The sequence below is a fragment of the Pongo abelii genome, chromosome X (genome assembly GCF_028885655.2).
Source record: "Pongo abelii isolate AG06213 chromosome X, NHGRI_mPonAbe1-v2.0_pri, whole genome shotgun sequence".
NCBI classification, from domain to species: domain Eukaryota; kingdom Metazoa; phylum Chordata; class Mammalia; order Primates; family Hominidae; genus Pongo; species Pongo abelii.
This window is the reverse complement of record NC_072008.2, coordinates 24,250,397-24,274,798: the sequence shown is the minus strand read 5'-3', so window position 1 is coordinate 24,274,798 and position 24,402 is coordinate 24,250,397. Positions and strand designations below refer to the sequence as shown.

General features: G+C 41.3%; 1 protein-coding gene across 23 annotated transcripts in view; it reads right to left on the bottom strand.

The window, feature by feature from the left end:
* Window positions 1-24,402, bottom strand: part of ZFX (zinc finger protein X-linked) — a 133,842-nt gene that overhangs the window by 48,975 nt on the left and 60,465 nt on the right. For 2 of the 23 annotated variants that reach the window (XM_024240777.3, XM_063721351.1), the window contains exons 1-3: window positions 17,976-18,252; window positions 15,439-15,534; window positions 14,403-14,516 (exon numbers count right to left, since the gene is read on the bottom strand). The exons of 2 other annotated variants lie outside the window; for them this stretch is intronic. The gene's annotated coding sequence lies outside the window, so the exon portion shown is untranslated. Of the gene's footprint in view, window positions 1-5,422; window positions 5,548-14,402; window positions 14,517-15,380; window positions 16,814-17,064; window positions 17,149-17,437; window positions 17,780-17,975; window positions 18,288-24,402 lie in introns of those variants that run through there. 19 more of the 23 variants (XM_054544413.2, XM_063721352.1, XM_063721349.1 and 16 more) reach the window with 18 other exon arrangements.

The window sequence follows — 24,402 nt, the reverse complement described above, 5'->3', positions numbered from 1 at the left end:
ATTGTAATTCAAGTTCCATTCTCTAAGAAAAGAATATTTTATTTTCAAATAGTCCTGCCTACTCCACGTCAAGAAGAGGAAAAGAAAATATCTGCTGTTGTAAATAGAGCCCCATCCTTCCTCGCCCTGTCCCATTTGGAACTTTTGTAGGCTTTGCTCAAATATTCAAGGCCAAGTTTCTGTATTAGTTTTTCCATAAAACCACGCTGAGCCAATCAGTAATTTCAAGGTTTTGTTTGTTTAAAATCTAAGAGTCCAAACTTTCACAATCTATTAAAACTTGGCTGGAAAATGACAAACCTTCTTAAAGCCTATTTTCTCAAAGCTTCTATTCCTGCTCAAATTAAGAGTTGACACAATACTCTCTGAATTTTCTTGTACCAATGAGCTACGAACACTAGTTTTAAATGCTTTTGATTTTAAGGCTTAGCTTGATGTGAGGAAATGCACACATTCTAACTAGTTTTCAGATATTTAAAGCAGTACAGCCTCCTTAATAAAGTATTGCCACTTAATGCATTCAATAATTTAGCAATATCCATGTTCATTACATAACATTGTACCATATATCATAATGGAATGAGTAAAACAACTCAACTCTTTGGATCACTCTTTTATTTCACAGTGAAAAACTTTAAAATAGCTTATTAGTTTTTGCTGAAATTCTGAAAAGAAATTCTATTCACATGTTTCCTCTACTGAAGTATTCTACCTTTAGTTGCAGACTTAGTTCGAGCAGTGTGAGAAACACTTGATGTAATCAAAGGATAAGACAGTATTCTGACATGGTATCAAGTGGAGATTTAGACTACACTGTACATGGAATAAATGAAATAAAACCATCCTAGGGAAAATTTTTAAAAGGTTAATTTCTGTCAAATGCAGTACATGATGAAGAAAGGTTTAAGTATCAGAAACTGTTTTCTTACACATTTCCTTTTTCTTGCACCTGCTACCTTTCCCAAAATTGGGCATTTAGTTTATCTCTGAACTAGTCATTAACATAGTTGTTAACTTAGTAAGTTCTTTTCTTATCAAACCCCTTCTCAATGAGCAATATGTCTCCTTGTATTAGAAAATCTTTCTGGCCGGGCGTGGTGGCTCACGCCTATAATCCCAGCACTTTGGGAGGCCGAGGCTGGCAGATCACAAGGTCAGGAAATCGAGAACATCCTGGCCAAGATAGTGAAACCCTGTCTCTACTACAATACAAAAAATTAGCCAGGCGTGGTGGCACGTGCCTGTAGTCCCAGCTACTTAGGAGGCTGAGGCAGGGGAATTGCTTGAACTCAGGAGGCGAAGGTTGCAGTGAGCCAAATTCATGCCACTGCACTCCAGCCTGGCAATAGAGCGAGACTCCGTCTCAAAAAAAAAAGAAAGAAAGTATTTTTCTGATACTGTATTAGGATTTGGGGTTTTTTTTAATTAGTGCAGTCTCGCTTTCATGTTACTTTATTCAAGCTAATTAAGTGCTTTCCTTCATTTTCTGGTAACTAGTTGTAAAAATCATGCCTTGCAGGTTTACAGTTTTTAAAACACTCTAAATATTTTTTTTTTTTTTTTTGAGACGGAGTCTCGCTCTATCGCCAGGCTGGAGTGCAGTGGCACGAATTTGGCTCACTGCAACCTTCGCCTCCTGAGTTCAAGCAATTCTCCCACCTCAGCCTCCCAAAAGTAGCTGGGATTTACAGGCATGCAACACCACGGCTGGCTAATTTTTTGTATTTTTTACTAGTAGAGACAGGGTTTCACCACGTTGGCCAGGCTGGTTTTGAACTCCTGACCTCAGGTGATCCACCCACCTCAGCCTCCCAAAGTGCTGGGATTACAGGTGTGAGACACCGCGCCCAGCCCTAAATATTCTTAAACTATGAATTTTCTTAACATAATTGTCTTGCCAACTCCCTTGTCACTGATCACCAACACTGTAATTTGACTCATACTGACCATACTATATCTCACCTACATGAATGCATACTTACTATTATTGCTTTTCCTGAATACATTACTTTCGGCCTATGAGGTTCTGTAAACTCAGTGTTAACACTTACAGTATTCTCTGTATACCTTAAGCACTGGCAAGAATATAACACTGGGCCTTTCAACAACTAGAACAAATATTTTAAATGGACAGTTCCAGAATTGTGGGGTATTTTTACAATGATCTTTTGCTAATGCAATCAGCAATGTGTTTTGCACATGGAATTTAATAAATCCTTTAATCATTAAAAAAATAATAAAAGAAAAGAACAAGCTGGGCAATGCAGGGGCAGGTTCGAAATACGCCTGCTTCTCACAAGACCAACAACAGGTATGCTCCAGGTTGAGTATCAGCAACCATTAATTTCATGACCACTCTCTGGAGCAAAGCTAGGGAGCCAGCTAATTTTTACCCCAAAAAAATCTCCAAACCAGGCTTTTTCCAGGGGGTTGGGAAGACAATAAAATACAAGATAATAATCTAAAAGAGGGGAAGAAACTGGGAGAAAGCACAAACATATATAATTTGAGATAAGAAAAAAAAAACACCACAGATACAGAAAAAAAGAAAACTTGTATGAAAATGGTCTAGAATTCTACACTAGCACATTGACGGAAAATGTAAATTACCAGCATTAACTCAATAAAAGAAAACCCGATCGTCATGAATTTTTTTTTTTTTTTTTAAAGAGGGGGCCTGGGCACAGTGGCTCACACCTGTAATCCCAGCACTTTGGGAAGCCAAGGCAGGAGATCACTTGCAGCAAGGAGTTCAAGACCAACCTGGACAAACTAGCTAGACTCCATCTTGACAAAATAATTTTAAAAATTAGCTAGGCGGCCGGGCATGGTGACTAATGCCTGTAATCCCAGCACTTTGGAAGGCTGAGGTGGGTGGATCACCTGAGGTCAGGAGTTCGAGACCAGCCTGGCCAACATGGTGAAACCCCATCTCTACTAAAAATACAAAAATTAGCTGGGCGTGGTTGCTCGCGCCTGTAGTCCCAGCTACTCGGGAGGCTGAGGCACGAGAATCACTTGAACCCAGGAGGCAGAGGTTGCAGTGAGCTGAGATAATGCCACTGCACTCCAGCCTGGGCAAAGAGTGAGACTCAGTCTCAAAAAAATTAGCTAGCCATGGTGGCGCATGTCTGTAGTCCTAGCTACTTGGGACACTGAGGTGGGAGGATCACCTGAGCCCAAGAGTTCAACGCTAGAGTGAGCTATGATTGTCCCACTCCACTCCAGTCAGGGCAACAGGGTGAGACCCCGTATCTTTTAAAAACGAAAAGAAAGAGAAAAGTTGTCTAATGTTACCCCTTTCAAAAAGCTCCAGTCTTTCCCCAAAGTTTTGTGTGTGTGTGTGTGTGTGTGTGTGTGTGTGTGTGTGTTTTTAATAGAGACGAAGTCTCACTATGTTGCCCAGGCTGGTCTCGAACTTCTGAGCTCAAGTGATCCTCACACCTCAGCCTCCTGAAGTGCTAGGATTACAGGCACGAGCCCCATATCCAGCCTTTTGGCAAAACTATCTGAATTGAGGAAGAAAGCTTTCTCAACTCCTTTTACAAAATTAATTTACCATTTAAAACAAAATCTAGGCTGGACACGGTGGCTCACACCTGTAATCCCAGCACTTTGGGAGGCCAAGGCGGGAGGATCACCTGAGGTCAGGAGTTCGAGAGCAGCATGACTAATATGGTGAAACCCCATCTCTACTAAAAATACAAAAATTAGCCGGGCATAGTGACAGGTGCCTGTAATTCCAACTACTCAGGCGGCTGATGCAGGAGAATCACTTGAACCCAAGAGGCGGAGGTTGCAGTGAGCCGAGATCACGCCATTGCACTCCAGCCTGGGCGACAGAGTGAGACTCTGTATCAAAAAAAAAAAAAAAAAACTAACAAAAATAATTTAACCAAATTACAAACTTGGTTAATTATGAATCCCAAGACAAGTATCCGCAAATGTGATCCATCATGAAAAAAAAAAAAAAAAAAGCACATCAATGTACATATATGTACACACACACACGCGCACACACACACACACACACACACACAGACCTTGGCACAGTATGGGTACTCTAGAATTCAAGGATGTAGCCAAATAATGGCCCAAATTAATAGGTCAAAAAAAAAACCACCTGATATTCTCAACAGACGCTGAAAAGTTGAAACTGAACGCCTACTTGATTTAAAGCAAACTTTTGAGTCAAATTGGGATAGATATTTTAAGTTAAAAAATTAAATAAATAGGATACACGCTAAAACATGGATGACCTTGAAAACAATATGCTAAGTGAAAGGAGCCAGACACGAAAGACCACGTTATAGGATTCCATTTACATGAAACGTCAAGAACAAGCAAATCCACACAGACAAAAGGTAGATTAGTGGTTGCTAGGAGATGAAGGAAGCGGGGAGAGGAGAGTGATCACCAATAGGTATAGGGTTTCTTTTTGGGGTGACAAAAATGTTCTAATTAGTGATAACAGTTACAGAACTCTGAATCTACTAAAAAACCACTGAAATGTACATTTTAAAGCATAGATTTAATATAGCTTTATCTCAATAAAGCTGTTTAAAAAATACTCAAGTATATGCAATCTTAAACCAGTTCACGTCAGAACATGTGTTTTGGGATATGAGAATGATGTCAGTTACCACTTTATAACAAAAAGACATCTATTAAACCTAAGGTAAAACATTAGAAGTATTCTCTCTAAAGTCAAAATTAAGAATGACCATTAATATTATTATTATAGGATTGTGTGACAAATGCCAGCCAGTGCAATTAGGTTAAGATGATGAAATACAAGATATAATTATTACTTGAAGAAAATTAAACTTATTTGCATATGCTATATCTAGGAAATACAAGAGAATCAACTGAAAAACTATTATCAGTATGAATTCATAAGGTGTGCTGGTACAAAATTAATATACTTGAAGACAAAAGCTTTCTCATGTAAATACCTAAGAATGAAAAAATCCCACCGATAAGAGTAATTAAAAACTCTACTGGGTGGGATTTTTTTTTTTTTTTTTTTGAGACAGAGTTTCACTCTTGTTGCCCAGGCTGGAGTGCAATGGCACCATCTCAGCTCACCGCAACCTCCACCTCCCAGGTTCAAGCGATTCTCTTGCCTCAGCCTTCCAAGTAGCTGGGACTACAGGCATGTGCCACCACGCCCAGCTAGGAATTTCTTTTTTTTTTTTTTTTTTTTTTTCCTTTTTAGACAAATAAATAGAGAAAGCAATCTTGCTCTTAAATATGTTACATTAGGGCCAGGTGCAATGGCTCACACCTGTAATCCCAGCACTTTGGGAGGCCGAGGCAGGTAGATCACTTGAGGTCAGGAGTTCGAGACCAGGCTGGCCAACATGGTGAAACCCCGTCTCTATTAAAAATACAAAAGCTAGCCAGGCATGGTGGCGCACACCTGTAATCCCAGCTACTCGGGAGGCTGAGGAAGAAGAATCACTTGAACACAGAAGGCAGAGGTTGCAGTGAGCCGAATTTGCACCACTGCACTGCATTCCAGCCTGGACGACAGAGGAAGACTGTCTTTAAAAAAAAAAAAAAAAAAAGAATATGTTAGATTAGTAGTATCACTTCTCCCTTAATTAACCTCTACATTCAATCAAAATCCCAATACACCTTTCTTTAAATCAACTGACCTTGTATGTGTAGGTCAACTTTTGGACTCTATCCTGTGCCACTGGTCAATCTGGCTTTGCGCCCACTAATTTAATCACTACAGCTTTATAATAAGTGTTGATATATGTTAGCATTAAGTCTTCCAACTTTTTCTCAAGATTGCCTTTGCCATTCTTGGCCCTGTGCCTTTCCATATAAATTTGAGAACTAGCCTATCCAAAAGAAAAAAAAGCAGCAGTGACAGCAGCAATAGCCCTATTGAGATATTTATTGCAATTGCACTGAATTTCTGTATGTATCAATTTAGAGAGAACTGACATCTTTACAATACTGACACTTCCAATCCAATGAACATGGTTATCTCTTTCCATTAATTTAGGTCTTTCTCATTTCTCTTAGTAAGGTTTTTACTGAAGGCCTTGGTATGCTTTGTTGGATTTATTTCAAGGTATCAGATGTTTTTTGACCTTATTATAAATTGTATTAGTTTTCAAATTTGATTTTCAAATTGTTTGCTGCTGGTATAGAGAAACAGAGTTGATTTTTGCATCTCAATGTTCCCCAAGTATAATACAATAAAATTAGAAATAAATATCACAGAGATAACAGTAATACAAAAAGAAAATCCTGTAAATACAAAGTTCTAAATAATTTTAATGGGCAACAGGAAAATTATGGAGATCACAATATATTTAGAACTAAATAATAAAAACCAATTCATGTCAAAAATCATAGTATCCAGAGATAGGGAGAGTCTGGTTAACAGATACAAATTATAGCTAAATAGGGGGAATAAGTTCTAGTGTTCTACAGCACTGTAGGGTGATTACAGTTAAAAATAATTCATCATGTATTTTCAAATATCTAGAAGAAAGGATTTTGAATGTTCCCAACACAGAGAAATGATAAATGCTGGTGTGACAGATATGCTAATTACCCTGATTTGACCATTACACATTGTATACATGTACATAATCGCTCTACCCCATAAATACGTATATTTCGGCTGGGCTCAGTGGCTCACGCCTGTAATCCCAGCACTTTGTGAGGCCGAGGCAGGTGGATCACCTGAGGTCAGGAGTTTGAAACCAGCCTGGCTAACATGGTGAAACCCCATCTCTACTAAAAATACAAAAATTAGCCGGGCATGCTGGTGCACGTCTGTAATCCCAGCGACTCAGGAGGCTGAGGCAAGAGAATCGCTTGAACCCGGGAGGCAGAGGTTACAGTGAGCCGGAGAGTGCACCACTGCACTCCACCCTGGGTAACAGAGCAAGACCCGCCCTCAAAAAAAAAAAAAAAAAAAATGCATTTCAATTTTTTTAAATAGCATCCAATAGTCTAGAGAAAATTTTATAGTTTTTAGTGTATATATTATAGAAATAGATTAAATATGAATGAGCTAAGCCTCTAACTTACATTGTTAAATGTCAGAATGAATGCAAATAAAGCAGAAGGAAAATATTAACCACAGGAGTAGAAATAGAAAGGATCAATAAAAATAACTATGTTAAAAGTCTAATAATAAAGGCAGTTATTGGCAATACTGATCAGAAAAAAAGGAACAAACTAACAAAATTAGGTTTTTAAAAGTCATCAGAGAAATCTGTATTTTATAATAATGCATTTGAAATTTAATATTTTTCTAGAAAATTGTTCATTTTGTATAAATGACCAAAAAAACTCAAGAACAGCTAAAAAAAAAAAAAAAAAGACTTATCATCATGAAAGAAACAATTAACAAATCAGAAACCACAAATTTACACTCAAAAGACGCCAAGCACAGATAATCTCACAGATGGGTTCTTACTTTTAAGAAACAGATAGTCTCGCTCGGACACAGTGGCTCACGTCTGTAATCCCAGCACTTTGGGAGGTCAAGGTAGGCCCATCACCTGAGGTCAGGAGTTCGAGACCAGACCTGAGGCCTGGCCAACATGATGAAACCCATCTCTACTAAAAACTACAAAAATTAGCCAGGCATGGTGGCGGGCACCTGTAATCCTAGCTACTCAGGAGGCTGAGGCAGGAGAATTACTTGAACCAGGGAGGCGGAGATTGCAGTGAGCCAAGATCGTGCCACTGCACTCCAGCCTGGGCGACAGAGAGAGATTCTGTCTCCAAAAAAAGAAAAGAAACAGATTGTCTCTATTAAACAGCAACCGTTAAAAAAAAAAAAAAAAAAAGAAAAAAATACTCCCCAATTTATCTTATGAGGTTAATACAACTTTGTTATCCAAACAAGATTACATAAAAAAGGAAAAGTACATGGCAATAACAAAGATATGCAAATATCCAGGAATCCAAAAATAGTTTAAAATAGAAAATGTAGGACCCACGCTGTAGCTCACGCCTATAATCCCAGCTCTTTTGGAGGCCCAGGCAGCACAACTGCTTGAGACCAGGAGGTCAAGACTAGCCTGTGCAACAAGGCAAGACCGTCTCTACAAAAAAATTTAAAAAATCAGGCCAGCATGGTGGCACATGCCTATGGTCCCAGCTACTTGGGAGGCTGAGGTGGGAGGATGGCTTGAGCCCAGAAGGTCAAGACTGCAGTGAGCCGTGCACTCCCACCTAGGCGACAGAGCAAGACCCCATCTCAAAATGAAAAATAAAAAAAACTAAAAATAAAATAGAAGATTAATGGACTTCATTACGCCAATAGATGTAGCAAAAGTATTAGCAAAATTAAACTCCTGCTCACAGTAGAAACTCTAAAATGATAAGTAAAAGAGAACTGCAACTAAAAAATATCATCCAGCCTGACCAGGATGGGAAAACCCCATCTCTACTAAAAATACAAAAAAAAAAAAAAAAATAGCCAGGCATGGTGGCACATGCCTGTAGTCCCAGCTACCTGGGAGGCTGAGGCAGGAGAATGGCTTGAACCCAAGAGGCGGAGGTTGCAGTGAGCCGAGATCGCACCATTGCAATCCAGCTTGGGCGACAGAGCAAGACCCCGGCTCAAAAAAAAAAAATAAATAAAAATATCATCAGCACCCCCTCTCAAAAAAGCCCACTACAATATCATATTTAATGATAAAACATTACAAGCACTCCATTAAAGTAACTAGAGAAGGATGCCCATTATCAATGCTTCTACTGAACACTTCAATAGAGGAATTAGTCAATGCAGTAAAACCAGAACAAGAAATAGGAGGCAAGAAGGAATGGAAAAGAAGAAATAAAACTGTATTATTCACAGACATGAAAACTACTTAGAAAATACAAAAGAATTATGAACTGTGTTTTTCTGTTTGTTTTTGGTTTTTTTGTTTGTTTTTTTGAGACGAAGTCCACCAGTCTCGGCCTCCCAAAGTGCTGGGATTACAGGCGTGAACCACTACACCCGGCCATGAACTGTTATTACTACTACATTTCACTGACTCCCAAGATACCAATTGTAAGCTGTACCCTTATTTTACACGACTAAGAAAAAAACATTGCCAATTAAACTGATACAGTATTTTCTTATTATCTAGGATTTTCATTCTAGATTTATCAAGACAATTCAGACTTATTTAGACAGACTTTTATCGTATCTTGTGTATACAGAAGCAAAACAAATTGGCCGGGCATGGTGGTTCATGCCTGTAATCCTAACACTTTGGGAGGCCGAGGCGAGCGGATTGCCTGGGTTCAGGAGTTCGAGAACAGCCTGGGAAACACAGTGAAACCCTGTCTTGACTAAAATACAAAAAATTAGCTGGGCGTGGCAGCGTGCACCTGTAGTCCTAGCTACTCGGGAGGCTGAGGCAGGACAATTGCTTTAACGCGGGAGGTGGAGGTTGCAGTGAGCTGAGATCGTGCCACTGCACTCCACCCTGGGCGACAGAAAAAAAAGAAGCAAAATAAATTGGTAAGGTATTCCTACAACTTCACATTCAAGGTCCTACTATGGATTGCTCTTCCACTCAAAACTGTTCAACTGTTGCTAACAATATTGTGCTCTGCCAATAAGAGTGTTGGTGATGCAGCACTTCTTAAAATGATCCATTATTATTTATGGGATTTTCTTTCAAGTCAGACACCCACTTCGCAATTTCTTCCGCCTCCAGTTTTATTGTTTGGCATGAAATAACAATACACCAATGCATATACTCATTTAAAGTGATGACAAAATGAAGAGCCCTGACCAAGTTTGTGCATGTGCAGGCAATGATAACTACATCATGACTGCTGCCTAGACAACAGTGATTATAGGACACCATCAAAGATCTATTTTGATTTCAGATTATGTGAAGATGTAGGGGGGAAAAGTGTACCTCAGAATCTACGAAATATGATGAGAGTTCAGCAATGTTACGTGATCAATACATATAAGTCAACAGTGATCCTTATACATCAGCAATAACAGAAATTATAACTAAAAGAAAATCCTATTCACAATGACAACAAAAATTACACAGGTATCTAACAAAAATATCTAACAAAAGTTGTGCAAGAGCTTTATGAAAAGTAGTAGCACATACCCAGAATTCAAATCCCAGCTCTATTAGCATTTATCTACATGAATCTATGTATTTATTCTATAAATTTGAGGCAAATATAAAAATCCAACAGTTTTCACAGAAATTGACAAACTAACCCCAAAATAAGCAAAGAGAGGAAAACAGCTAAAATAATCCTGAAGGAAAAGAATATATACTAAGTTTTAATTATAAAGCTATTATTAAGGCCGGGCGTGGTGGCTCACGCCTGTAATCCCAGCACTTTGGGAGGCCGAGGTGGGCGGATCACGAGGTCAGGAGATCGAGACCATCCTGGCTAACACGAGGAAACCCCGTCTCTACTAAAAATACAAAAAATCAGCCGGGCGTGGTTGCGGGCGCCTGCAGTCCCAGCTACTCAGGAGGCTGAGGCAGGAGAATGGCGTGAGCCCAGGAGGTGGAGCTTGCAGTGAGCTGAGATCGTGCCACTGCACTCCAGCCTGGGCAACAGAGCAAAACTCCATCTCAAAAAAAAAAAAAAAAAGGCTATTACTAAATTAGGATAGTATAGATACAGAGATAGGCAAACAGACCAATGAAACCAAAAGAGAGAAACTAAAAACACATACATATGTGGGAATACGATATACCTCAGGAGGTGCATTATAAATCAGTGGGGAGAAACGCTGATTTGATAAAACCACACGAAAAAGATATTAAGATTCCCACGTCACATAATATAGAAAAAACTCCAGTGATTTAATGACCTAAACATGAAAAAGCACAGTATCATTACAACCTTGGGGTAAGGGAAGAATGTATTGAAGACATAAGAAAACACAAGCCATAAATGAAAAAAATTGAGAACTGGCTACCTTCATATTAAGAAGTCCTACATAAAAAACTTTCCACAAACAGAGCTAAAAGCCAAGCCACAGACCAAGAAAAGATATTTTCAATGTATATAATCACAAATTAGTATCCAGAATATAAAACCCATAAACCAGCCAGCCACAATGGCTCACACCTGTAATCCCAGCACTTTCAGAGGCCAAGGAGGGCCGATCACTTGAGGTCAGGAGTTCGAGACAAGCCTGGCCAACATGGTGAAACCCCGTCTCTACCGAAAGCACAAAAATTAACCGGGCGTGGTGGCAGGTGTCTGTTATCCCAGCTACTCAGGAGGCTGAGGCAGGACAATTGCTTGAACCTGGGAGGCAGAGGCTACAGTGAGCCCAGACCACATGCCACTGCACTCCAGCCAGGGCAACAGAGCGAGACTCCATCTCAAATAAATAAATAAAACCCATATACCAATGAGGAGGAGGCAACAATCCAACAGAAAAATGAACCAAAGGTATGCACAAGCAATTCACAGAAAACTCTGATGGCCAATAAATATATGAGGAAAAAAGGTCAACCTCACTAGTAATCTTAGAAATGCAAAATGAAAATAGCAAGCAGATGCCATTTATACCCAACAGATTGGGAAAAAAATGCAAAATCTAATCCTTTGGCAGTGATTTGGAGAAACGGGATCAAACACAGCTGGAGTGTCAAACAGAAGACAATTTGCCATTTTGGCAATTCCCAGTAAAGTTGACAATGCACAGACTTCTTAAATGAAGCAATTCTACTTCTACTGTATGTATATAATCCCAAGAAAGACAAACCATGTATAAGGATGTTCATAGCAGTAGCGTTTGAAATTCAGAAACTGCAAACAGCCTATCGGTCCCTCCAAGAAGAATAGATAAACCACAGTATATTTATACAGTGAAATACAAATAAAATGAATGAACTAAATCAGTAGTTTTCAAACTTCGTGGTCTCAGGACTCCTTTGCACTCTTAAAAATTAAGGACCACAATAAAATTTAAAAAACAAAACAAAAAACAAAAATTAAGAACCACAAAGAGTTTTTATGCGGGTCGTATCTATAGATGTTTATCATACTAGAAATTAAAACTGAGACATTTAAAAGCACTTATTAACCCATAAAAATACTATTTTTTCTTTATTCCTTTTTTCCCTTTTGTTGAGATATTTTTTAAAACTTTTATTTTAGGTTTGGGAGTACATGTACAGGTTTGTTACATGGGTAAACTTGTGTCACGGGGGTTTGTTGTACAGATTATTTCATCACCCAGGTATTTAAGCCCAGTACCCAACAGTTATCTCTTCTGATCCTCTCTCCTCCCTCCCTTCGCCCTCTAGTAGACCCCCAGTGTCTGTTGTTTCCTTCTTTGTGTTCATCAGTTAGCTCCTACTTGTAAGTGAGAATATTCAGTATTTGGTTTTCTGTTCCTGCGTTAGTTTGCTAAGGATAATAGCCTCCAGCTCCATCCATGTTTCCGCAAAAGACATGATCTCGTTCTTTTTCATGGCTGCATATTTATTTTAAAATAACTATTTTTCTAAACAAAAAAAAAAACAGTAAAACGAGTGGCACTGTTTTACATTTTTGCAAATCTCTTTGATGCCTGGCTTAATAGAAACCGGCTGTATTCCCATAAGTATTTCTGCATTCTATCTATTATGACATCATATGTCATGCAGCCTCTGTACAGTATTCCTATAGTGTACAGAAAATGTGGGTGAAAAGAGCAAATAAAAAGTATTATGAAAATAGTTTTGACCTTAGGGATCCCCAGGAATCCCTGGAGCACACTTTGAAAACTGCTGGACTAAACATTACATGGATAAATCTCAAAAACACACAGTTAAGTAAAAATAATATATAAGGTATGGTTATGATACTGTTTATGTAAAGTTAAACACACAAGCAATACCTGATATTGTTTTGGTACATACACATTGGGACAAGTGGTTACTTCTGGCGAAAAGAAGACAGGAAGGGGATGGGGAGGGACTCTTTGAATCTGTGAGATTTTCTTTCTTTAAACAACAAAAAGATATGAATCAAATATATAGCAAAATATTAAGATCTCTTAAATCTGGGTGATTCTGATTTTCAGTAATTTTAAAATATTCCATAAAACTTTTTAAATATATTTTTTAAATGCCTAATGGCTGTGTACCTCAAGGCCACACAATTTCCTTAGCGTATACTTCCTTTGAGTAAAATACAATTACAAGATACCTGGGTTTTATAAAATGTTGTCTGGAAAAATAATTTGGCAGGAATAAGAATAGGCTGGCCATATTCCAATCAGATAAGGGGTGGTGGGAGGGGGTTACTTCTTGACCTGGTGCCCTAATAAGTGTGTCTTAATATGTATGTCCCTTAGTCAAAAAACACACTGACTGGATACCTGATTTTGAACAGCTGAAAACTATTAACTACGTAAAATTCTCTGCACCCAGTAACAGAAATGATTGCTTTTAGAGATAATGGTCCATATGCCAGGTACTGCTTGGAGACAAAGATAAATCAGAACTTGTCTCTATATTCACAGTGTAGAAGAGAAAAATATAAACACACATTTTCAATATAATACATTAAATGCTAAATCAAGGGGAATCCCACCATAGAAGACAGAGAAGGCACAGAGTTTCTGAAACACAGAGCACTTTTATATAACACACCTGTTAACATGCTGTGCAAGTTTCCCAATTTGGGAAATACTGGATTTAAGAATAAGTGGGGTGAAAAGAAAGTGAACACAGGTGAGGTTTTTTAAGATGAGCAAACCTAGGAATATTTGTAAAGAGAGGGTAATGATGCAAGAGACGGCATCACGGACAGAGCTTGGTCCCTAAGGAGGCAGCCAGGGTGAAGAGCAGGCACAGAGCAGCAGTGGGGCTTGTGAGACAGCAATCCCTCCCGCAACCTCCCCTGCGGCAAAAGGAGGAAGGCCTAGGTGAAGACAGGAAAGGCATGAAGGGGAAGGGAGGGAGACTTGGCTCTTTATCAGATGGCCATCTACCCTTCTCAGTGAAGTGAAAGATTGGGTAATCTCTGCTGAAGGTGAGAGATTTCAAGGACCCGTTGAGTAGTTTTAAGAGTGAAAAAAAGTCTGGAATTGCCAGTGTACACATGAACAAATAATACAAAGAAGATTATCAGTGACAGTATCAGTCTAAACGGGTTAAGTGAGAGTAAGCATTTACAATGAGAGTAAGCATTTACAAAAAGCAATGTGGAAAAAAAAATTTGTAACACATTCGTGAGCATGTTTTTTTAAAAAAAGAAATCTGCATCTATCTGAAAAATACACAGAAATTAAAAACTAACACCTTATTTATCCAGGGTGGTTGGGTTCGAAGGTGTTCCAACAGTCAGTTTTCCAAAGTTTCAAGGTCTACCCTTTCAGGCAAAAATAATTTTATATTTAACCATTTCTAATTGAAACTAAACTACACACTTACCTGTCTTAATCACACAACTTGACTCTAATCTTAATCTTGAACATCCACTGTTGCTGTACTGCGCAGCAAAACAATTCTATCTTCTTAATAGTTCTTCTATGTCTTTCCCAGCTGCTGTCAAAATACAAAAGCACCTGGTTCTTCTAAGTTTATGTTTACCCTTAACACCTCAACAACCACAGCCCGCCTTCTCAACTTGCTTCTAGTCAGCTTCATGCAATGCACTGTTTCTCGAACTTTTCTAAACCATAGCCCTTTATAATAAACATGAGACTCTGATTCCCTCCAGCCCTTTCATGGAGCACTGCTGCTCATGACCTGTTACAGTCTAGAAAAACGGAAAAACTGAAAATGGGTTATCTATGCCACCTAAAGGTTTCCATCATAAAATTCTAGGAAACAGGCAGGGCACGGTGGTTCATGCCTGTAATCCCAGCACTTTGGGAGGTCAAGGCAGGCAGATCACTTGAGGTCAGGAGTTCGAGACCAGCCTGGCCAACATGAAACCCTGTCTCTACTAAAAATACAAAAATTAACCAGGCATGGTGGCAGGGTCCTGTAGTCCCAGCTACTCGGGAGGCTGAGGCAGGAGAATCACTTGAACCCGGGAGGCAGAGATTGCAATGAGCCAAGATCACACCACTGCACTCCAGCCTGGGCAACAGAGCAAGACTCAGTCTCAAAAAAAAAAAAAAAAATTACCACGGGAATACTCATTTCTCATTTTCGTCAAATAACCCACAACACTAGTCCTGTACTTTTCAACCATAGTAGATGAAATGTTAGAAACCCCTCCCTATTTGTGTACCACAGAAATTCTGACAACTCTCAGCAAAAGATTATTTCGGATGAGAAATCAGGATAGAAAAAAGCAGCAGCTGTCTTAAAAGAGACGCATCGTTCCAAAAGTAGCAAAATTTGCTTAAGTTCTGAATATTCTTGTAATCGTTCTGATAATGAAAACACTGATCAACTTACTACTCTCATTATTTTTCAACTTTGAAACTTTTCCTAGTCCAATGGAACTACTAAGTACCGTAAAGCACAGCTCAGGGAACAGACGGCAGTGGGAGGCGGGAGAACGGCTTGAGCCCAGGAGTTCGAGACCAGCCTGGGGCAATATAGCAAGAACCTGTCTCAAAATAAAAAATAAGTAAGTAAATAACAAGGTGCAGCTCAGGTGTGCCATTACTCTTCTAGTTGAGGGCACCCCCGCTGCCTCCCCCATTGAGTATAAGCCCCTCCACCTGGCAAGCAAGCTCTTCTGCAATCTAACTTTTCTAGCCTGAATTCCCACCACTCCCCTACCTATACCATCCACTTTTGCCAAACTGTAAATACTTACTGTTTACTGAAGAAGCTTCACCCTTGAAACGTCCTTTCTCCACCTCCACCTCTACCTAACAAAGTCCTACCCATCCCTCGGTAACCTTCTCAAAATGCCACCTATTAATACTTCAGGAACCCGTCCCTCCCTGATCCTCCAATGGCAACCTTGCTTCCCTCGGAAATCCCAGTAATTAGTTGTACCTCTCACTTCACTGCATTTCACCTTGCCCCACCTACCTCTAAACATGAGACTTCTTGCAGCCACCGTCTGCATTACAAGAACCTTTTTAATGTTTCTTAGCATCTAGCACGGTGCATCGCTAACAGTAGGCTCCGAGTTTATCAAGAAAGTTGTACAGTGTGCAATCAAAAAAGTATGTTAGGGGATGAAACTCCGCCTTAAAACTTCACAAATGAAAAATCGAAATACCATGACAGGCAAATGCACAATAAATATGCACCACACTAAGTTGTCCTCCAATAAGAAAATAAAAAACGTCTGCCCTTCTTATTCCTCGATTTAAAAAAATACCACCAACAGATCACTAATCGCTTAAATCGTTTTTCAAGAAAGTTGTTTCCACATAAATGAGTACGAATGATTCAAAATTTTATTCCTCCGCTTTCGTGTTGTGCAATTTTTTTCCCTATAGGACAAAAGAATGGCAAAAACTTTCCCATCAATCTTTATTTTTCTTTCTTTATTCAGATACTCGGGGTGGCAAAGATTGTTGGAAAAACTGCATCGAAAGCACCTTAGCAGCCACATATGATTTGACTTAAGCAAAAATAACATTTCCTGGGGTCCCGTATGCCCTGGTAAGCCCAGGTGTCCGGACTGCCACCTGCCCCGACTGCCCTCGGGTGGCTACAGGCGCGGGGGAAGGCGCAGGGCCGGGGGCGCTGAGGGCGAAACGGTCCCGGCGTCCGGGCGGCGGCGGTGGCCGCCTGCGGCAGCTCAGCTGAAACGCAGCGGAAACTGCAGCCAGTCACGGGGCTGCGGAAAGCAAGGCAGGAAGGTGGCGCTGCCGCCGAGCGCCTGGAGCCCGAGCGCTCATCATGGCGGCAAGGGCAATGGCCGCCACGGGGAGCGAGCACGCCCCTCCGCGCGCACACGCCGCCGCGCCGGGCCTCCGGGGCCCGTCACCGGCGCCGCTGCTGCCGCCGCCCGCTCTCCCACCCCCCCTCACGGGCTGTAGCGGAATTTTCTCTCCAGACACCGCCTCCAAGATGGCGGCTCCCCCTCCCGGCAACCCCCTCTATCGTCCCCTGCAGCAGGCGCCGAGCCGCCGCCATCTTGTCCCCCGTCCCTCCCCCCTTCACCGATATTTACATAGCGAAAATCGGCCCGGCCGGCCTGCGGCCTTCACCTCACGCCTGCAGCCTTCGCCTCCTCGCCAGGCCTCACCCCGACGCGGTGCCCCGGGTCGGCCGCGGAGCCGAGCCGGGGCCCCTCGGCCGCCTCCGGCACAACCGGGCGACCCTCCCCCAACCCCCGCCCGCTTACGGAGCGCGCCTCCGCCGCCGCTCGGGGCAGCCGGGCTCCTCCCCGGGCCTAACTGCGGCCTCCTCGGGGCCTGCTCGGCGCCGCGCGCCACGCCGCCCGGCCTAGCGCGGGAGGGCGCCTTGCGGGCCGCCGACCAGGCCAAGACCAGGCCGCTGTGCGCGCACTAGGCCCCGCGGCCGCGGCGGCACCCGGGACTCACCGGACGGACGTGCAGGCGGCCGGCGACGGTGGCGGGTGCTGCAGGCCGGCCTTTCTCTGGAGCACTGGGCCGGGCTCCGGCTGGTGGGGCGGGCGGAGGGAGGGAGGAGGGGCCGAGCTCGGAGCTGACAAAAAGCGGCCCAGCTCCCCGGCACGGGCCCGCCGTCAGCACGTCACGTCACCGCCCGGGAGAGAGACCCAGGAAAATGCGGAAGGGTAGACAGGCCCCCTCCTCCGCCCGGTGGGTCCCTCTGGCGCCCCGTGTCGGCGCCGCTCCCGCCCCGCGACCGGGGAGCCCAGTGGCCTCGCTGCGGCGGGGTCTCCGGCGGCCGGAGTCTCCGTGACAGCGCCCCCCTTCTTTCCACCTCCTCCGCGCTCCCGCCCGCCGCCGCCACACACGCACCGCTGCCGCCGCCTCGGCCGTAAAGCCCGCGCGGGGCCGCGGTCGGCCGACCCCGCGTAGAGGCAGGCGGCCCGGCCGCCCCCCACCATGTCCCGTGGGCCGCGGCCGCCCCCCGGGGGCCTCCCTGGAGACCTACCGCCTCTCGCGCCAGTCCTGGCCGAGGCTCCAGTTCGAGTTGTTTGCAGGCCCTCAGACCCCCGCCCGCAGTAAATGTGTTTTCTTCATCCCCGTGGCTGGGGAGGAAGATAAATTTAGCAACCCCCGCTGTCCCCTGCCTTCGCTTAAAAAAAAAAAAAAAATCTTAGAAATAAAATGAAAACGGGCTTGCCAGTCTAAATGGGTGTGCGGGAAGGGGGGTGGAGTGGGGGGAGAAGGGTTATCCCTAGAGCACCTACCAGGCCGTCTACTTTTTAAAAATAAGCAGTCAGAGCCAAACTGATTTTATTAGTTTGTACGGGGGAGGGAGATGAGCAAAGTTGCATTTTGAAACGTTTCGCACGTTGCAAAGAACAGGAATTTTCTGTGTATTTTCCTATGTACCCGTGTTTCAGAGCTTGGGAGTCTGTGAAATGTAAGACTGGTGTCATCGTTTCATAAATCATGAATTTTCCACATTCCTTAATAGAGAGGAGCCCAATTGGGTATGGATTTTTTTTTTTTTTAACAAACTGCTTAAAAAAGCCTTTTGAAGTTTCAAAAGACTTGGGAGAGAAGGGAAAAATGATTAAACAGCACTTACCAACTTCAAAAATGTGTATTTTGCACTTCAGTTTAAATGTTTATGCTATCTTTCCATGCTGAACTTGGAACCCAAACTCTGTTTTAAAGTTACTAGGGAAAAGTTAAATAGTGGAATCTTTACATTAATCGGAATCTGGCATGCTATCCTTTAACACAGCACTAAATGTTAAAGGCATTTTTAAACAATAAGAAACAAAAATTATAAAGCAAATAGTATACTGGTGTGAAATCTCTTTAAATACAGAGGCCACGTATTTTAGTTGCCTGACATAACTCTTTAAAACTCCCAGAATGCAATTTGTCCCTTCCCTCAGACATCTCTCAATCACAAATGCTTTCAAAAAGGAAAAACAAAAGTAGAGTAAGAAGAAATCTCTGAGCATGCACTGGATGGTAATTTTCCTTTCGGGGCTTTAGTCTGAATTTTTCCAAGCGATTAAATTTCCTTTCAAAAATAGTAACAGCATGTATTCATTGTTTATAAAAATTACATCAGGCTGTGATAGAGACTTTCACAGAAAGACATTTCACAGAAAGGTAAATGAAACTAAGCAATGTTGTTTCAATCAAAAAAAAAAATGAGAAATAGCTTGTGTCCCCACATTAATATTTCTTGCACTCCCAGACTGGAGTGCAATGGCGTGATCTCGGCTCACTGAACCTCCGCCTTCGGGGTTCAAGCGATTCTCCTGCCTCAGTCTCCCGAGTAGCTGGGATTACAGGCACGTGCCACCATGCCCGGCTAATTTTTCTATTTTTTTAGTAGAGACGGGGTTTCACCATGTTGGCCAGGCTGGTCTCCAACTCCTGACCTCAGGTAATCCACCCGCCTCGGTCTCCCAAAGTGCTGGGATTACAGGCGTGAGCCACCGTGCCCGGCCGCCCACATTAATATTTCAAAACATTGATAACCAGCGTTTAAGTACTTTCCAAGGGCCTCAGTGTGATGCTACGGTATGGCAAGAATGGAGGCCAGGTTCCCTGGCTCACTCCTGTAATCACAGCACTTCGGGAGGCCGAGGCGGGAAGATCACTTGAGCCCAGGAGTTCAAGATTAGCCTGGGTAGCATGGTGAGACCTCGTCTCTATTAAAAAAAAGAAGAAGAATAGAGCCTCACTTCATCATCCATGCAACTGTAAGCAGCATGTTCAAGACAGAAAAACCTAATGTCACCATTCTTGTTAGTTTTTCCATAATTACCATCAAATACTTATACATCCACCAGTGTAAAGCACTTAAGAGTGTCCAAGGAGCATAAAAGAAAAATAAGTTCTCTCAGTTTAAAAGATCACAAGTAGTTTAGGGATTGATACTTTCAAAGAGCCCTTTGTCATTACTTTTCATACAGGAAGAGACTGTTAACTTTGGTGAGAAACAAAGAAAGGATGGCCTAGTTCTATTAGATTAGATAAACCTTTATTAAAGTCCAGCAAACTTTATAAAGTCCAGTTATTTTATAGATGACTATACAGATAAGGTCAACTATATTTTTTTTAGTTTAAAAAAAGGTAAAGTAATTTGTACTTTAAGCCCATTTATGGAAGTCTGTAAAGAACACTGTTAAACTGGTAAAAGAACAATGGTAAAAATCATTTCACTAGAAGTACACTTAGTATTATACTCATGATAAAGTGAAGATGAAAAGGAAGTGTAAACAGCAGAGATCAGAAATTGTTTGATGTGACAAAATACAAAATGCATTTTATGAAAGTACTCACAATAGGACCTTGAGGACACCTAAGATCCTTGAAAGCATTTGGTAATTAAGCACCAGACATCTTGCACTTAAAGGACCTACTGCAGCCTATCTTGCCTTGATAATTGTTTTCGTATTAGGGTCCTTTAGAATTCTGGGCACAGGAAGTAACAAAGATGTGCTTGCCCTTGGGGAACTCGAATAAGGAGGCTGTGTAAGGCAAAATAAAAACATTCCCAAGTACTTTCATTTTCTCACTTAAGTAAACATAATAAAAGGAAATTTTATCTAGGGAGGTCGAGAGCAGAACATTTCAAAAGAGAATGCTATGAATACAAAATAGCTGGTTTCAAAGCAGTAAAAGGAATTTTGATTACGTGCTAAAATGTATTTGTTCCTTCAGAGCTGTTAATGTACATCAGATAGTTAAAAGCATTTACTCAAGGTTTTGACAGTGTTTTAATAACTTAACTAAAAATCTCTGACATGTTTATAGGTCCTTGAGCCAGAAACGATAGAAGGCCTTTCAATCATTTTTCCAGAGAAAGATTAGTCAGAAAAGAAGCTGTTGATTTTCACTCCACATCAGAGACTGATGGGAATTCAAATAAGAAGCAATAAATTATTGGCTTATGAGAAAATGTAGACCTTCTTGAATAAAGTTGTGGTAATTCTTTTTTTTTTTTTTTGTATCCCAAACATTAAAAAATATTTATCTTCCCCTAGAAAGGCCCTAGTTTTATTGAACTAAGCATGCCCTATAAAAATTAACCATTTATCTGATACCTGATACTTATGTTATACTTAGCGTGAGCAAGTTGCATCTTCTGTTAGAATTCAGTTGGTCATAATTAATGCCAAGTAAGAATTTTTCATCTGAGCCCTTAAGCCACACACTCTCCCCAAGGACAATAATTTTAAAATAAACAATGACTGGCAAATAGGTGATTTTCAAGCAGTGCTTTTTACATGAGTCATTAGTCGAACAAGACATTAATTCCTGAAAATAATAGCCAAATTCTTCATGGATTATAAATCACAGGGCACAGCAAACAAACTAGCTCCACTAAAGAGATAAAAAAAATCAATATAGAGGCCTAGAAACAATGAGCAGTAGCAGTGAGCACCCCTGGTGTCCAAGTTGGGGCCTCTACAGTTTCCCACCAAAGGAAAGGGAGAAGTGATTGATTCCAGGGCTTGAGCAGGAAAGTATAAGATAAGCCAGGAACATCTCCTTATAGCAGAAAGCAAAAGAAGAAAGTGTCCAAGCTTACTAGGTTGTCTAACATTAAGAAAATTTGGATGTCAAAAAAAAATTGCTATGGAGTGAAACATAGTGGATATGTTAATGAATTTATGAGACTTTAAAAATGATCAACTAGTGGTGATGGTTGCACAACTTTGTAAATGTACTAGAAATTAGTGACTTGTATGTATGCTTTAAAAGGGTGAATTTGATAGTATAAGAGTCATATTTCAATTTTTTTAAGTGATCACTTTTGGAGAATGCTAGGGAACCAACTCAGTATTTTGAAAACTAGTGAAGGAAAAGAGATGAAGCCTGTAAGATCTACTCCTCAGAGTAACCAAATAGTTGATGAAGGGACCTTCCTTTTAATAGAAGTATTCCAACTAATACATGAAGAAGTCCTGATGAAATTAGAGTATCACCATTTTGGATTTTGTCGACCACAAAATATCACCATTTTGCAACACCTAATGAATTAATGGACCTTGGCAATGATCATCAGTGGCTGCTAAGCAGAGAGAAAACCAGAAATATGCCTCAAGACGGAAGGACAAAATGCTGCTGGACAAAAAAAAAAAAAAAAAAAAAATCAAACCTGAGTTTGATCAACCTTCTAGCTCTAACTACCAGTTTACAGGAAATACAGGAAACAGAGAAACGTATCAATGAAACCACAGGGATGCGGTCGACAAAATCCAGTTGATGAGAAACTCTAAAGGACAAATGAAAGATAAGAATAAACAAATAAATTATAAGAAAACAAATTATAAGAAAAATTCAACATTTAACAAATACATTTCTTCAACGAACAAATTATTAGAAAAAAATAGGAGGGGAAATCAATAGATTAGAAAAGACTTAAAAGACATGTTAATCAATGGCAGTGTATGAACTTCATTTCATTTTTTTTTCTTGTGGCAGGGTCTCTCTCTGTTGCCCAGGCTGGAGTGTAGTAGTGCCATCACGGCTCACTGCAGCCTCGACCTCCCAGGCTCAAGTGATCCTTCCACCTCAGCCTCTTGAGTAGCTGGGACTGCAGGTGCACATCAGCACACCCAGGTAATTTTCGTAGAGACAGGGTTTTGCCATGTTGCCCAGGCTGGTCTTGAACTGGACTCAAGTGATCCACCTGCATCGGCCTCCCAAAGTGGGGGAATTACAGGCACAAGCTCATTTCAATCTTGATTCAAACAAACTGTAGGTAAGGTGCAGTGGCGCATGCTGTAATCCTAGCACTTTGGGAGGCCAGTGAGCTCAGGAGTTCAAGACTAGCCTGGACAATATGATGGAACCCCACCTCTACAAATACAAAAAAATTACCCAGGCACGGTGGGGCTCCTGTAGTCCCAGCTACTCAAGAAGCAGAGGTTGGGAGGATCGCTTGAGCCCAGGAGGTTGAGGCTGCAGTGAGCTGAGATCATGCCACTGCACTCCAGCCTGGGAGACAGAATGAGACCCTGTCTCAATCAATCAATCAATCAATCAATCAATAAAAACAAAAAACTAAAAATATGAGACAATTGGAGAAATATGAACACTGGATTTTCTCAATACTGACTGGATACATGCTCATATAAAAAAATTATCGTAATGTTAATTCATTTAGATATAATGATGGTGTGATTATGTCTAAAAACTAGTCCTTATCGGCCGGGCGCAGCGGCTCACGCCTGTTATCCTCTGTTATCCTAGCACTTTGGGAAGCCGAGGTGGGCAGATCACAAGGTCAGGCGTTCAAGACCAGCCTGGCCAACATGGTGAAACCCCATCTCTACTAAAAATACAAAATATTAGCCAGGCGTGGTGGTGAGTGCCTGTAACCCCAGCTACTCAGGAGGCTGAGGCAGGAGGGTCACTTGAGCCCAGGAGGCAGAGGTTGCAGTGAACTGAGATTCTACCACTGTACTCCAGCCTGGGTGACAGAGTGAGACTCCATCTCAAAAAAAAAAAGATCTGCCGTTACCAACGCGGGTGAACGTCGTCCAATCCGTTGAGGGCCTAAATAGAACAAACATTCAGAGGAAAGGTGAATTCTCTTCCTGAGCTGCCCTGGGACGTTGGAGCTCCTGGTTTTCAGGCCTTTGGACTCAGATCAAATTACACCACCAGTTTGCCTTGTTCTCCAGCTTGTATAAGGCAGACTGTAAGACTGCTTGGCCTCCATAATCACATAAGACAATTCTCATAATAAATCTCCTCTTATATATCTATGTATATTCTTATTGACTCTGTTTCTCTCTGGAGAACCCTGACTGATACAGTAGGTATGGGATAGGGCCAGTTTAACCAGGAGTCCTGGTGATACACAGACAAGTCATCCACACACCAATAACACTTTAAGAAATATTAGTACATCCTTGTAAATGCCTCTTGCCCACATGTATAAGAGTTTTTCTTGGAGTATAAATAAGTAAAATTTCAGAATACGGCACATTTTCAATATTACTCTCCAAAATGACTATCCTAATATACATTCCCTCCAGCAGAATATGAGAATTCTCAATTCCCTATTCCTTCGTAACTCTTGATGTGCTCATACTTTTTTACAATCTAATAAGTGAGAAATGGTAAAATTGTTTTAATTGACATTTCCTTGATAACAAGTAAGTTCAAGGTATCTTTCACTCTTTATTAGCTATAGTTTTCCTCATCTGAAAATTGCCTTGGAATAACCTTTGTCTGTTTTTCTATTGTTCTTATTCATTTGTAGAAATACTTTCTACATTCTGAATATACTTCTTTGCTAATTATGTATGTTACAAATATCATTTCCTTGTCTGCTGCTTGTCTTTTAACTTACTTTGTCTAAGGTAGTTTTTCTAGTTGCACATTTTAAAGTCAATTAAAATCCTGGGGAACTTTTTTTTTTTAATGAG